Source organism: Chlorocebus sabaeus, chromosome 4 (genome assembly GCF_047675955.1).
Source record: "Chlorocebus sabaeus isolate Y175 chromosome 4, mChlSab1.0.hap1, whole genome shotgun sequence".
Lineage (NCBI taxonomy): Eukaryota > Metazoa > Chordata > Mammalia > Primates > Cercopithecidae > Chlorocebus > Chlorocebus sabaeus.
Window position 1 is genome coordinate 1,400,838 of NC_132907.1, and position 14,933 is coordinate 1,415,770.

Here is a 14,933-nt window from a genome sequence, read left to right on the forward strand (position 1 = left end):
AAGTCTGTCTCTACAATCATACACATTATACCAAAGCCATCCTGAAGGAGTGAGTCTTTTAATAGTCCCCCTGTTAAAGACTTTCTCATTCTCATTACCCCCACTCACCCTAGTCATACCTTCTACATCACTTGAAAACTTTTCTAATTAGAAATTAGAGGCATATTTTCTAATAGAAAATGAATTGCACTTCTTTGCCCATCTATCCCTCTCCTTGTATCTGCAAACCATTTAAAGACCATTACCTTGAGCTCTTTCAAGGGTAAATCATCTCCCAGAGTTTGAGAAGCACAGAGATGTACTGCAAAATCCGTGACTATTATCTTTGTACATTTTGGAAGGATTTAGTTTTGAGAAACAGAGGATATCTGATAAATTTGATAATTAAGAACATTGACTGAGCTGTGTAATGCAGTTTTTTGTTCCAAACAAGTAGGACCCAAAGTAATGTAAGATGATTTTCATGTCACCAGTATAAACCAGTACAAAGGCAGTTTTAAAAGAGAAGTCCCCAAATTGTCTCGATCAGTGGTGGTTCTATTGGCATAAAAGTACTGCCTCTGAAGATGACTCCTTTAGTGGCGATTTTTTTTTTTTTTTTTGGTATGTGTTTTAGTAGGTTTGTGGAAAAACTCAGTATGACCACAGCATAAGCTGTACTTCATATGTACATCAAATTTGAACATATCGACAACTGCATGGCTTCCCTTGTTGACAGCTCTAAGGGTTTGAAGGTAATACAGGTGGCAGAATAAGATTTTATTAGAAGAAAGAGTTCCATGGCTAAGAAAATGTTCAGCACAGGACTAGTGTATCCTTGAGACTTTTCACAATACAAGGATTCTAAGATTCACTATTCCAAAAGTTCTGTGGCAACCTGAATAATTTTCAGAAGTGAGTTTCCACTGAATTTGCCACATATTTTCTCCTAATTCCTCTTGTAAATGATAGCAATCATTTATAGGCTAGTATTAAGCATCTTATCACTGAGAACTCTAGAATAATTAGTCTTCATTATAGTGACACTGATATCTTTGGAATAATTAGTAAAAGACTAAAAATTATGTCCAGTATAGTTTTTGCTTTAAAGCATATTTTAAATGGGATTGTTTTTGGAGAAAGGGAATCCCTGAAAGCGATTTAACTTAATATTTACCCATTTACACTTCATTGGGAAGATCATTTGTTCCCCACACGCACTGTTCTTCACTGCCACTAGGTGGTGCTCCAGCCATAATGTCGTTTCCTGAGCCTCCGGAAGCTGTTCACTACCTACTGTCCTAGGGTAGGTCCCACTGAACGTGGCTGGTCTTGCAAAAATCACATCCAGTGTGAGGTATGTTTGTAAGCTCCCTAAAGTTTACACAGAACTCCAGAGTGAGGGTGACAGTAAAAAAGTCCGCTATTCAGGAAAAGGAACTCGACCCACAGTGGAAGGAAAATAACTAAGGCAGGTGGAGTAGTAGAGACAAGCCCAGGGTTTTCCCCCGATGGTGTCTTTAGTAGTAACCTAACCATCTACTGCTGTGGCTAGCCCAGTGGTGCTGAAAGGTGAGGCTATGCAAACATCTTCCATGGCCTTCCAACTACCACAGCTTGGCCAACACGAGCACCAGGAAAAAAAGATCTGGGAGAAAGACCAATTATGGAGATCTTTGGTCTGTGCCTGCCCAGCTGTGCCTGGTACCCATGCTTCCTATCTATCCAGATTTGATTTGCTCTGGGCTAGCAGCTCACCATTTGTCAGCACACGTGACTTGCCCCAGGAGGGCAGACCCTTCCCTGGGCTGTAAACAAAATTTATCTTCCCATTTCCTGGAATTCTCTCAGTTATATTCTGCAACTTACTAGTCAGTTTTGAGTCAGTTCCCAAAAGAATCACATAGAGGTACAAGCTTCAAAAAAAGACAATCTCCATACATGGTTCAGTGTACAAACACGGGCAGTGTGTGTGCATAGTCACAAACGCTAAGTGGCACAGAAAAAGAAGCAATCTGCATGAGCCAGGGTATTAAAAAGACTTCACAGAAGATGTGGCACTTAAAAACAGGACTGCAATGTTTGGAACTGGAAAAGGTCTTAGAGAACATCTGGTCTGAAATGTTCATCTGAGTCTTTTTTTTTTTTTAAATGGAGACCCTCTCTGTTGCCCAGGCTGGAGTGCAGTGGTGCAATCTCAGCTCACTGCAACCTCTACCTCCCGAGTTCAAGAGATTCTCCTGCCTCAGCCTCCCAAGTAGCTGGGACTACAGGCACCTTCCACCGCACCTGGCTAATTTTTGTATTTTTAGTAAAGACTGGGTTTCACCAAGTTGGCCAGACTAGTCTCAAACTCCTGACCTCAGGTCATCTGCCCTCCTTGGCCTCCCAAAGTGCTGGGATTACAGTCATGAGCCACCAGGCCTGGCCATTCATCTGAGTCTTAAAGCCTTATAAAGATACCTCAAGAGCCATCCTTGAGGCCAACCAAGGAGGCTTCCAGGTCCCACCCACATTTCAACAGCTCCAGTTTTATCGGTTTACTTTATGGGTGTTCGGTATAAGCTCTGTTTGAACAAAGAATTCTACTCCTTTTTTAAAAAGTTGGAACCACTGATCTAGTCCAAGCTGCTCATTTTACGGATAACATCACTGAAACACATTGAGAACTTTCCCAAGCTCACACATGGCTTGAACTGAAAAGGTAAGGAACATTTTGGATATGTTGAAGAAGGGTGATATGGTTTGGCTTTCTGCCCCCACCCAAATCTCATCTTGAATTATAATCCCTAAGTGTTGAGGGAGGAACCAGTGGGAGGTGATTGGATCATGGGGGTGGTTTCCCCCATGCTGTTCTTGTGATAGTGAGTGAGTTCTCAGGAGATCTGATGGTTTAAAAGTGTCCTCTTCACTTGCTGTCTCTCTCTCCTCCCGCCATGAAAGACATGCCTTGCTTCCCCCTTTGCCTTCCACCATGATTGTAAGTTTCCTGCAACCTTGCCAGCCATGCTGAACTGTGAGTCAATTAAACCTCTTTGTTTTTAATAAATTACCTGGTCTCAGATATTCTTTATAGCAGTGTGAAAATGGACTAACACGGAGACCAGGGTGTCTGCAGGGAACAGGAAAGAACCACATCTGCATCTAACCCACAGGTTAGAAAAGCATATAGTTGTCAAATTACATGAACCTAAAGGCAGTTTATATATGCTGCTCAGGTTCTATTCAGAGATATATATTCTCTTGCCAGAGACACGGACATGCAAATCATATTTACTACTTACTAAACCCCAAACCCATACTCATCAAACTTGAAAGGTAATAGAATATTAATTTCCATTGTCCAGATGACTCTTCTCCATCTTTTGACAAAGTTATTTACTACTGTTTCTCAGAATAGCTCCCATGCAATTAAGAAAAAGACAGTACTCCATGCGGGAGGTGATAATCCAGGCTCAGCAGTGGATACATTGGTAGATTTTTAGCAATTTTATATAAATCAATCTTATTGTAAAATATTGATGCTTCCTCACCAACTCTGTTTCCTCCTTATTTCACAAAATGTGGAATTAATTTCAGACTAGAGCTTGAGTCAAGCACCTGAGTTGGGAAGACCAAAAGTCAACACAGAGGCTAACCCTTGAAAAGTGCTGCAAAATCTGTAATTCAGGTCACAAGGAGGACTCTGTTGCTTTTCCACTCTGCTGGTGAAGAGAAAACAGAAGGTTTCCTCTCAGTTTCCCAGCGTATTTAGGTGAAAGATGCTCACCTCAAACCCACTTAAGCACAAAGAGAATTTACAAGCCCAAGCAATGGAAAAATGCAGGACTGGCTCATGCTCACCTGGAGAAGGAGGAGCTCAAATGGTGTCAGGAGAGCTCAAATGGTGTCTCTCCCTCTCTTGGTTCTGCTTTATCCTGTTGTCTTCATCCTTACTGAGGCTTTCTTGGAGAGAAGACAAAACCCCAATAATTACAGATATACAAACTCAAAGTTCTCTAGCAAGAGAGCAGCTCTGGCCCAGGGGCTCCACGTATTGAATTGCATCTCATTGGTTCAAATTGTGTCCTGGGGTCTGAGAATTTACCAGAGGTTACCTCCTGGTAGAACTGAGTCTTAAAAAGAGGAACCTAAGCCAAGGGCTAAGAGTAGGGGAGGGGTGGCTCCCCAAGAAGAAAAGATAGGTTCTGTTTCAGGAAGAAGGGATATTGAGCAGGTCAGACCACAGCTGTGTACTCTCTTCGCCTGCTCAGCCCTGTGCCTCGCTGTGCTAATGGATAAGGCACACCTGATATCTTTGGAGGGCTCTAGAGTAGCTAAATCATAGATACTATTAGCCAAGCTAGCCTGCCCATTCAGTTGTGTTCGTTGAACAAATGTTTATTTATAGTAAGCCACAAACTAAACTGAGCCCATGCAGGGAGGGTTATTGGGTAAATCAACTTCCCAGAACTACTGTGTCAGGAATTACCACAGGCTTCTTGTTGGCCAAGCCCCTGGAGCCACACTTGGAGTCTTGGCTGACTGTCAGCTATATATATATATATTTTTGCCTTTCTACAAGCCCCAAGCCCCAGGTTCCAGCTTTTTTTTTTTTCCTCTGGTTCCTAGGTGTTTTCTCTTCTCCTAACTTTGGCTAGGCTCAGGACACATCTTTCCAGCTACTTCTGACACTCAGAAAAACAAGAAACAAGATTTTTGTCTTCATCAGGACTGGAGATTTACTGGGGACTGGGAAATGTTCGAGGATTCGGAAGTCTTCCTGCTTCCTTAGGGTCATTATTCCTGATCATCGCCCTTTTCCAATTCTCAACCTTCCTGGCATTTCTGCCTCCTCTTCTGTGGCTGAAGTGGAACTCACAGGCCCTCTTGCTCCTGTGCACTGGCAGTGCCAGCTACTACTTGCTAAGCACCTACTCTAGGCTAGGCCCTGTGGAAAACACATTATCAGTATATCATCTCAAATGCTCCTCCCCTCTCCTCTGCAGTAAGTCCTATGACCCTCACCAAAGAGGAAACTGGGGGCTGGAGAGATGAAGTTACTCCCTTGCATTCTGTGGCCAGTGAGTGGCAGCCGAGGAACTGGGACTGGGTCTGCCTGGGACTGAAACCACGCTCTTGACCACCACACTATAGTCCCTTCTGTGGGCCTCTACTTCAGGAAGCCCTTTTCCAGCACGTTCGCCTGAAACCACAGAATGGTAAGAACAAACGAGGGTGCCTGGAACACTGCTCAGGAGCCCCCCAAAGACTCGGGAAGGCCATTGGCACGCCTCATGACCACAAGGCTGAATGATTTCAGTCTCTATGTCTGTCAGCACACCACCCCCCAACGGCATGCACAGATTTACAATGGGGGTTTTCCTCGTGTGTCGCCCCTGCTGGTATCAAACCAGAACCACCTCTATTTTATGTAGTGTTTCTCAACCATATTTTACTCATGTGCCTTTCTGATAAGTGCCAAATTTTTACTACCACCATCCCAAATGCTCGGATGGTCCCCAGGGATTTCTTTCCTCCCACTGTGATTTTTGCATTTCTCCATCTCAACCGCCAGTGGATTTTGCCAATGGCAAAATTTCTCCATCTCATCTACCAATTCCTGTAGTTTGAATTACAAAAGAAATCCCCTCCTTTATGTTCCACATATAAAATATTCATGTAATATTCAATATCAGAACACACCCAGACATATTTAAAATATTAACACCCCAGATGGCGTTGGCCCCAACCAATCAGAACTGCTGCTGGTCCTTGCCGCATGGTGAAATGCTGCCTAGCATCGGCCCTGTGTATACTTCCAGAAGTCCTGCAATGCTTCCTGAAGGCACCTCTCCCACCGCCACAACTGGGAATCCTGAGCTAGGACCTAGTGTTTCTGCAAATGTTGCCATAGAATTCAACTAGGTGAGGAAGAAATAAAAATGCAGATTGCATCATTCTCTTTCTCCTTTCTATTATGTAAACCTTCCTCCCAACCAATTGCTTCAGCCTGGTGGGGCTGACCTTGCTCTCAGTACAAGGGATGGAATAATCCAAGAGAAGTAACAACAGCCAGCTGTGTCACTGTGTGTGCGAATAATGCCCCATGTGCATTAAGTTGCTATCAAGGGGCATCACCCTTTCCTCATCTCAAACTCCAGCTATGAGGGTACCCAGCTGGTGTCTATACGGCAGCCGCCCATTGTTCCTCCTGAGGGAATTTCCATTGGTTTTTCAGATCATGAGGAAATGAGGCACCTAGTTTCATAATTCCTGAATGTTGACCCAGTCCTGGAAGAAGCCAACGCCCAGCTGGAACATTACTGCTCTCGCCTGTGTCAGAAGAGGAACAGGATGACATGGCAGGAATCTTAAAGTGCCTCCGACACCGCCTGTGAATCAGTACTCACGGGTCAGGGCCTTCAGGGTGATGTTGAAGGCAGGGACACTGCTCAGCCCAGCAAAACAGCAGGGCCTAAAAGAGACGGGGCCAGAGTTGCGGGGGAAGGAAAAAACAAATTAAGTGCATGTCAGACACCATCTGCTGATTCCCAAAACTAATAAGAAGGTCTTTGCAAGGACTGCCATTCTCTACTGGAAGATTCAGAGGAGGAAAAAAACAACTGTGCAACAAATGCTGTATTTTTGTTCACAAAAGATAAGGTATATTCAATTCAATCCAATTTTGTGGAGAGCCTCTGGGTCAGACCGCAGGGCATGGAAAGGTGCTTTCTCTTCAGCCCTCCACTAACGCACATAAGGGAAGCTTAGTCCAGAAATTTCTGGGAGTTAGAGGAGGTAAAAAACTGAAATATCAACCCTTGAGATATTTTTAGTATCACCTCAAATCTCCAATGCCTTGGCTGGGGAAACCCCAAAGTTCCCCAATATTAACAATTCCCCAGAATTCCAACTCTCTGGGTCCTCTGACCTCAAGTTCCTGAGTTCCCCCCCACCCCCCCCCACCCCCCCCCCCGCCAGGTACCTCTGAGTTCTCCAAAAGAAAACACTCACATAGAAGGGAAAGTCATGCTGGAAACTCCAATAACAGGAGACTGGTTGAATGTATGAGGGTACATTCACAAAATGGAATCGTGAGTAGCATTCTAAAAATGAGTTAGGGATATATCTGCTCAAGGTCAATTGCAAAGTGACCAGGGCTGGGGTGGAACAGCAGCAGAAATGATACTGTTTAAGAAAAAATATGTGAAGGGCGTCCCCAGAAGGAGACACGAGAAACTGGTAACAGCAGTTGCTTTTGGCGAGAGGAACTGAAGCTAGAGGTCAGGAATGTCAGGAAACACATTTTTATAGGAGTTTTTGTAACAATAAATCAGAGTTACTTTAAAACATTTCCAAGAAGGAATTGGGGTAAGAGAAGCCATCACATGTAAATGTTGGGGAACCAGTTTCAACTTCACCGAAGATGCCCTAGAGGAGGAAAAAGTTCCTTTTAGAACACCTGCTACCAAGATCTCCTCCCCTGGCTCTCCTGCATCACCCCTTTGGCTCTGTTGGGTTTTTTCATGCCGTACACCAGACTTTAATTCTACCCTCTTCTTCAAAGTCACTGCATGGAAACGCCCTCTCTCAATGATCTGCTTAAACCAACAAATCTATATAGGTCGTGTGAATCACTCCACTACCCTAGAGCATAAGAATTGCCACATTTCAGCCGGGCACGGTGGCTCAGCCTGTAATCCCAGCACTTTGGGAGGCTGAGGTGGGTGGATCACGAGGTCAAGAGATCGACACCACCCTGGGCAACGTGGTGAAACCCCGTCTCTACTAAAAATACGAAAATTAGCTGGGTGTGGTGGCGGGTGCCTGTAGTCCCAGCTACTCAGGAGGCTGAGGCAAGAGAATGGCGTGAACCCAGGAGGTGGAGACTGCAGTGAGCTGAGATTGCACTGCTGCACTCCAGCCTGGTGACAGAGCGAGACTCCATCTCAAAAACAAACAAACAAAAGAATTGCTACGTTTCTTAATTTCTCTAAAGAAAATTAAATCTGGCCCAGTCCCCAATCACCTTGCCCTCATCCCTCCCTTGGGAAGATCAAAGAAGTCCAGAGTCCTAGAGTTTCCACCATTCAGGAACATTGGGTAGGGGCCTTTAGTGCAGCATGGTAGCCATGCTCCTTGTCCAGGCCCCCAGGACAATGTCCCCATCTACAGGCTCCTCTGGTGGCCCCCACCATCTCCAGGTCAGGCAAGATCCTTGGCCCTTTCACTTGGCCCCCAGTTCCTAAGACCCTGGGTGTCATCCCCAGGTATCCAGGGCCTCAGTTCTCTCGGTTCACCTGAGATGTATGTCTCAACTTGGGTGCTGGATGGTGAATGGCACACAAGTCCCCACCACTCAAGACTGGCCACCCTCTCTCTGCCATCAGAGCCAGGCCACTCCCTTCTTCTCAAAGCCTGGTTGCCATCCCCTACCTCTCTCCAGCTTACATTTCAAAACAACATCTCCATTCTAAAAAGCAAAAGAGCTTAGCATTTGTCCATTCCACACCCAGGACAAGAGAATCCAGAACTCAGAACACCTGTGTCTGTTCATGCCATAAGGGGGAAGAGGAAGTTACCTGCGCAGCAAAGCAACTCCACTCAGGATTAACTCACCACTCTGCTACACTCTCCCCTCAGTAAATCTTTGTGCTTCAAGTGGCAGAAAATACTTTCCATAAATAAATGGGGATACACCCAAAGGGAGGTGAGGGCTGTCGTTAGCCAGGGTCCCTGAGACTCAGTTTCCTGGATTGAAAGCCACAGGGGAGTAAATTTCGTAGTGAAACAGCACCTCACAGAGCAGGTAAACTTCCCAAGACATGGCAGAGAAGCCTGTGCACCAAGTGAATTTTCTGCCCCCAGCAAAGACGGAAAAGACACCTTTGAGTGTGTTTTCCTCTGAGGAAGGAAGGTCTCTGGAAGGAGCATAAGTCCAAGAGGACTCCCGGGGTTCCAATTTAATTGTTCCGGGTTGGGGCCCAGACAGGTATTTTTAAAGCTTCCCAGGAGACTCTCCTGTACAGACAGGTTGAAAGCTGGTTATGTAAACGCCTACAGTATTGTGTTTCCTCTGTACCATGAGTTGGTTTCCCAACCCCAGTCTCCATTTTCGCATCGCCCAGCCTCACACCAACACCTGCTGTGTGTTCTCCAAGCTTCTATGTTCCTCACAGTCTCCAGGCCAACACATTTGGATGCCAAAATCCCCTGCTCATGTTTAGGGCCTCTTCCCCTCCTGGCACCCCCTTGTGGTATCCCAGATGCTGAAGTGGAGGCCTCAGGAACCCTCACTTAGGCATTAGAGGGAGTGTGGCTGGCACTAGCCTAAACAGCTGAGACCCTTTTGCCTTGGTAGCCAGACGGGATGCAGAGGGCAGCCACAGAGTACCACAGCAGGCTTTGGGGACACTGCAGAGTGGTGGCCCAGGGTTTCCACAGCTGTGCCTTATGTCCCCATCTCCTCAGCTGGCAGGGCCTGGACTCCCTCTTCCATGCTGCCCTCCCCTCATTGTGGAGTTTCTCACCTCTCTTCTGTTCCTTCACCAGCTTCACTTGCTGTGAAGTCAATGACTTCCTTCCTGCTACTGAGACATGTGACTGGTTACTCTTGGAGCAGTGAAGGCCTGGGAAGGACATGGGGATCCGTCAGGCTGGTTTAGATTAGCCTATGTGACTCCAGGTTGCCGTGTTGGTTCTATTGTAATGGACCGACCTGGACCCATGGTTGGCTCCAAACCTCCCCAGTCAGCATCTTCTGCGTCAGTGTTTCCAACCCTCATTGTAAAAAGTTACCTTTCCCAGATTTTTGATAGGGGATTCAGAAGACTGACTTGTTGCCACCACTCACGTCCCTCCACACGCCCCTTCCTCAGCTTGCCCTGTGCTTGAGTATTTTCAGCAATCCAGATAGAGCCAGGCAAGCAGGGGTCTTACCTTGAGCAGAAGGACCTCAGAGGCTGCGTCGTGAAGATTTTCCATCTGGGGCTGTTGTTTTGCCCTTTGAGACCAGCCGCTCTGGCAGCATCTTAGTGTGAGCCAAGAGTCAGATGTTCCTTCCCCATGGGATGATGGTGCCCTTGTCAGAAAGCCCCCTCCATTTCTGATCATCTGCTGCTTCTGTCACACGCAGACTGGCTCTCACCAGTGCCAACACCTATTCCTGCATGTCAGTTATGGCACAGGGCCTGGGGACCATCTCATGCTCCAGCCCTTAGGCATCACCAGTCACACAGAGACAGCCTGTTTTCTTCCTTCCTCCCCACTGCCATGTCACTGCAAAAGGGCAAAGACCTTTTGAGATGGACTTGCAAGCTCGGTGTCTCCACATTTCTCTGAATACTGCAGAAGCAAGATACTTGGGCCTGCCACGACTACCAAACCCTCTGTCCCCTCTTTCCCAGTGTGGTCATGATTAGTAGACCTGGATGTGTTTCATGTTCGTATTAACTCCTGTCTGGTTCTCCAGTTTCCCATGAAGGCCTCAAAGAGTTGATTACGTACTTTTCATTTTTGGCGCTTACTGTTTCTCTTTATTTTCTTACGTAAGTCATATAGGAATATATCCTGATTGTGTAAGTTTCAAATAATATAGAAACCTACAGAGGAAAGCTGAAAACCTGCACCATCCTGCTCCAGGTCACTCCTGCTCAAGGTCGCACTGCCCAGTCCCCTGTCTAGGCACCCACCCTGCACAGAACATGCATCTATACATGTGTAATTTTTTTTTTCATTTTTTAGATATAGATATTACTTTGCAAAGTAACAAACTTAGTATGTTTTTTGCTTGGAAAGGTTTCATGTTAGGATATACAGCTCTATCTCATTCGTATATAATCATACACACACATATATAATGCTTTCATACCCTAGATTGTTATATTCATAAAAAAGGATTGTCCTACACACATGGTTCTGCACTTTGTTTTTTGTTTTTTGTGAGTGGTTTTGTTTTGTTTGTTTGTTTGTTTGTTTTCTTCTTGTTTTGTTTTGTTTTGAGATGGAGTCTCACTCTATCACCCAGACTGGAGTGCAGTGCTGTGATCTCAGTTCACTGCAACTTCCACCTCCTAGATTCAAGTGATTCTCTTGCCTCAGCCTCCCAAGTAGCTGGGATTACAGGCACATGCCACCACACCCAGCTAAGTTTTGTGTTTTTGGTAGAGATGGGGTTTCACCGTGTTGGCCAGGCTGATCTCAAACTCCTGACCTTAAATGATCCACCCACCTCGGTCCCCCAAAGTGCTGAGATTACAGGCCTGAGCCACTGCATCCAGCCCACTTTGATTTTAGACACAGAATACTCAGCACATACATTCCTTCCTTGGTTTTATCAACAATTGCATCCTCTTTCATAGTTTGGATGTGCCAAAAATATATTAGCCAGAAGCCCACTGGAGAACATTTTGTCACAAGTACACTTCTCATCTATCTGTGTGAGAGTCCTGTAGTTGAACCTCATATTCTGCGGAGGAGTAATGAAATATGAAAGCCGAAAGTTACTACACAGGGAAAAAGTGCTGGATGGAAAGGAATGGCAGAAAGGATTCTTGGATGAGGAAGGGCTAAGTGGCTGTTGTTTCCTCTTGATTCCTTTCCTAAACTTTCTGGTGATGTGGGTCAATAGTTATTATTAGCTCAGAGTTTTACCTTTCAGTTTCAGCTTTAGTTTGACCTCAAGCTCTTTTGACAAGTCATTCCAAGTGACAGTTCCATCTACACATGAGCCCAGAGATTGTTTCTGGGTGGGACAAACTGTCCTTTCTAATTGAAGATGCTCTATCCCTAAGTGATTATTTCCTTTGAGCATCTCAGCTCATGTTTAATTTCTTTGCAACCAGGTGTGTGAATGAAACTCTTCTGTATAAGGCAAGTCTATACCCATACACCTGATATTAATAAACTATTGATTTCATGTTTGTTGCATTGCTAAACTGACAGCCTAGGCAATTTGTTTTCCTCCAGAAGTACTGCCTCCCTAATTAAATAGACTTCATTTAATTGTGGGGTCATGTTAACCAAAATTATGTTTCCCAAAAGCTTGAAAGTATTTTTTAAAAAACTTTATTGTTTTGTTTCAACATTTCTGACATTGCTACACAAATTCAGTCATGCAGCCCACGAGTGCCTACTGAATTTCCTGTCACGCAGAGCCTGAATTTCCTGTCATTGAGCATAACCTTTTAAAAATATTATTGTTTTTTTAAACCCTGGCACTAAACCAGTTTTCATTTTCATCTTGACTTAATGCCTCCCCACTCTGCTCTCTCATCTTCTTCTCCTGGCTCCACTAACCTCCTCTGTAGCCAGGAACCCACAGTTGGCTATTTCGGCCATGTGTCCAGAGTCTGGAATCTGTTGTCCCCTTGGGCTTGCAGTGTGGCCAGTTAGCTTGCCCATCCTCAGCCTCAGCACCCTCCTTGTCTGTCCCCTCTCCGCCCCCTCTGGTGCACCCTCCAAAGGTGCACCTGTCTTTTCTGAGGTCAGTCCCACTGCCTGGCCCTCTGTCCCCTCCTCCAGTGCTGTTGGTGACTTTGCTCCATCAAGCATCCTCTTTTTCTCTCTCTGCCTCTCTCTCGCTCATATTTTCCCCTGTCAACTAGTTGCTTCCTCTACAAAAGGAAAAAATAAAACAAATATAGTCAAGGTTCCCTTAAACAAAAGATGCTTTTTCTCAACACTGCTATTCCCTCAGGTTATTATTGTATCTCATACCCTTCTGCCACCGTTCTTTAAAGTCTAGTCCAAACTGGTTTCTCCACCTCCCTACATCCCAGTACCTACTTTAAATAAATAAAAAGAGTAAACATACAAGTGGAAGTGCATATGATAAATAGTCAATGAAGAAAGATGGACAATAAAAAGCCCCTTCCTCATCTGACTGATAGGGAAATTATTAATTAATTAATGAATTGAGTCATCAGTCCCTTTTTAGAAAAAATAATATATATTGATTTTATATATTGTATTGTGTATATGTATAACATATTATATATATTGTACATATACCCACACCTGCAAATATATATGTAATCTTCTAAATTTCACACATATGGAATCATACGCTGGTCTGGCCTTTTTAAAAAAATTTAATAACATATCCTGGCACAAGAATCCAAAAATAGGGGTTGCCCCTGGTGAGAGAATCTGAACTGATGAGGAATAAGGTAAAAGAGCAACTTGCTGGAGGCGGCGGCCAGGCAGTCACTGGGCCAGGGTCCTGGGCCCCCGCGCTGCTCTCTCTGGCTGCTCCTCACAGCTCTGCTCCAGGTTCCCATTCAGGCAGCAGTGGGACATGGCGAACTCGGGCTGCAGGGACGTCCCGGGCCCGGATGAGGACAGTTTTCTGTACTTCGTCTACGGCAGCAACCTGCTGACGAGAGTATCCACCTCCGAAACCCCTCAGCAGCGTTCTTTTGTGTGGCCCGCCTGCAGATCGAGACCACCCAGGCCAACATGGTGAAACTCCGTCTCTACTACAAATACAAAACTTAGCTGGGTGAGGTGGCGCACACCTGTAATCCCACTTACCCAGGAGGCTGAGGCAGGAGAATGGCTTGAATCCGGAAGGCGGAGCTTGCAGTGAGCCGAGATTGCCCCACAGCGCTCCAGCCTGGTGACAGAGCGAGACTCCGTCTCAAAAAAAAAAAAAAAAAAAGGAAAATATGTTGCAATAGAAGTTAAAGTTTCAACTCAAGAAGAAAGAGAACTAACCTGTCAAAGTTATCTGATGACAAATTACGAAAGTACTCCTCTGTCTTCACAGTTTAAAAAGATTATTTGCATGGGTGCAAAAAAAATGGTTTGCCACTGGAGTATCAAGAGAAGTTAAAAGCAATAGAACCAATTGACTATACAGGAAAGGTCTCGGAAGAAATTGAAAACATCATCAAAAAGGGGGAAACACAAACTCTTTAGAACATAATGGAATATATCTAAGGATATTCTGTGTGCTAATATAAAATATTTTTAACACTTGAAAACAGGGATCTGGGGGATCTCTATGTTTGATTCATTTTCAACAGTGCTCTGAAGGAATATCTCACTTGGGTGACTCCTTGTTTTCACACTATAAAAATAAACTGAGTTAGGAGTTAGACAATTTAAAAGGGGGATATGGGACCCTGAAATGTATGACAAATGGATGTGAGTTACCCTTCTGTAAACACTGAAAGCTCTTCTCTTGACTTGATCTTAAGTGTCTCCTTGCTTCGGTAAAGAATAGATTTGTAGCTCGCTTGATGATGGTGCTGGTGAATTGCTCTGCTCTGTCAGATTTGTAAAACTCAGATTAATGAGAGTAATCTGCAGATAATTGATAATAACATTTTGAAAACTGGAAAGATGGCATACTGTTTTTAGAAGAATAAACATGTTTGTGGTTTTTAAAAAAAGAGCAACTTCCTTTGCACTGTATACTCTTTTGTATTATTAGGATTTTATACTATGTTTACATGTTGCCTATTTAATAAGTCACTTAAAGTGATTTATGTATCCTGAATATCTTTCCATATTAGCATGTACAGACAGAACTCATGATTTTGTGGATATGGGCAGACTGTCTCTGGAAAGATACAGAAGGAATGAGGAAAAGCCTCCTGAGGAATGCCTTGCAGACGGACCCCAGGTCAGGTATACTTCCTGCATACCTTTCGTGCTGGTTTTTGGTTGCTTGTTATCATGTACAAATATTACACAAAATAGGCTTCAAAAGAACTAGTTATATAGATGTACCATGATTTGTATAATTAGTTCCTTATTCATGGATATTTAGGCCATTCTCTCCCCTTTAAAGTGATTATTATCATCGTTATTACAAACAGCGTCACAGGGAGAATCCGGTACATGTATCTGTAATGCCACGGTGATGTTTCTTCTCTCCCTGTCCCAGACCCCTTTCCTCTGTTGTTGTCTGTACGCAGATCTCGTGATGGCGCTTTCTGACGACTCATACTTGAATCTGGCGAGTT

General features: G+C 44.5%; 1 pseudogene; it reads left to right on the forward strand.

Moving 5' to 3' along the window:
• Positions 1-13,121: 13,121 nt before the first annotated feature.
• On the forward strand, positions 13,122-14,523 carry LOC140711556 (gamma-glutamylcyclotransferase-like; annotated as a pseudogene).
• Positions 14,524-14,933: the final 410 nt, after the last annotated feature.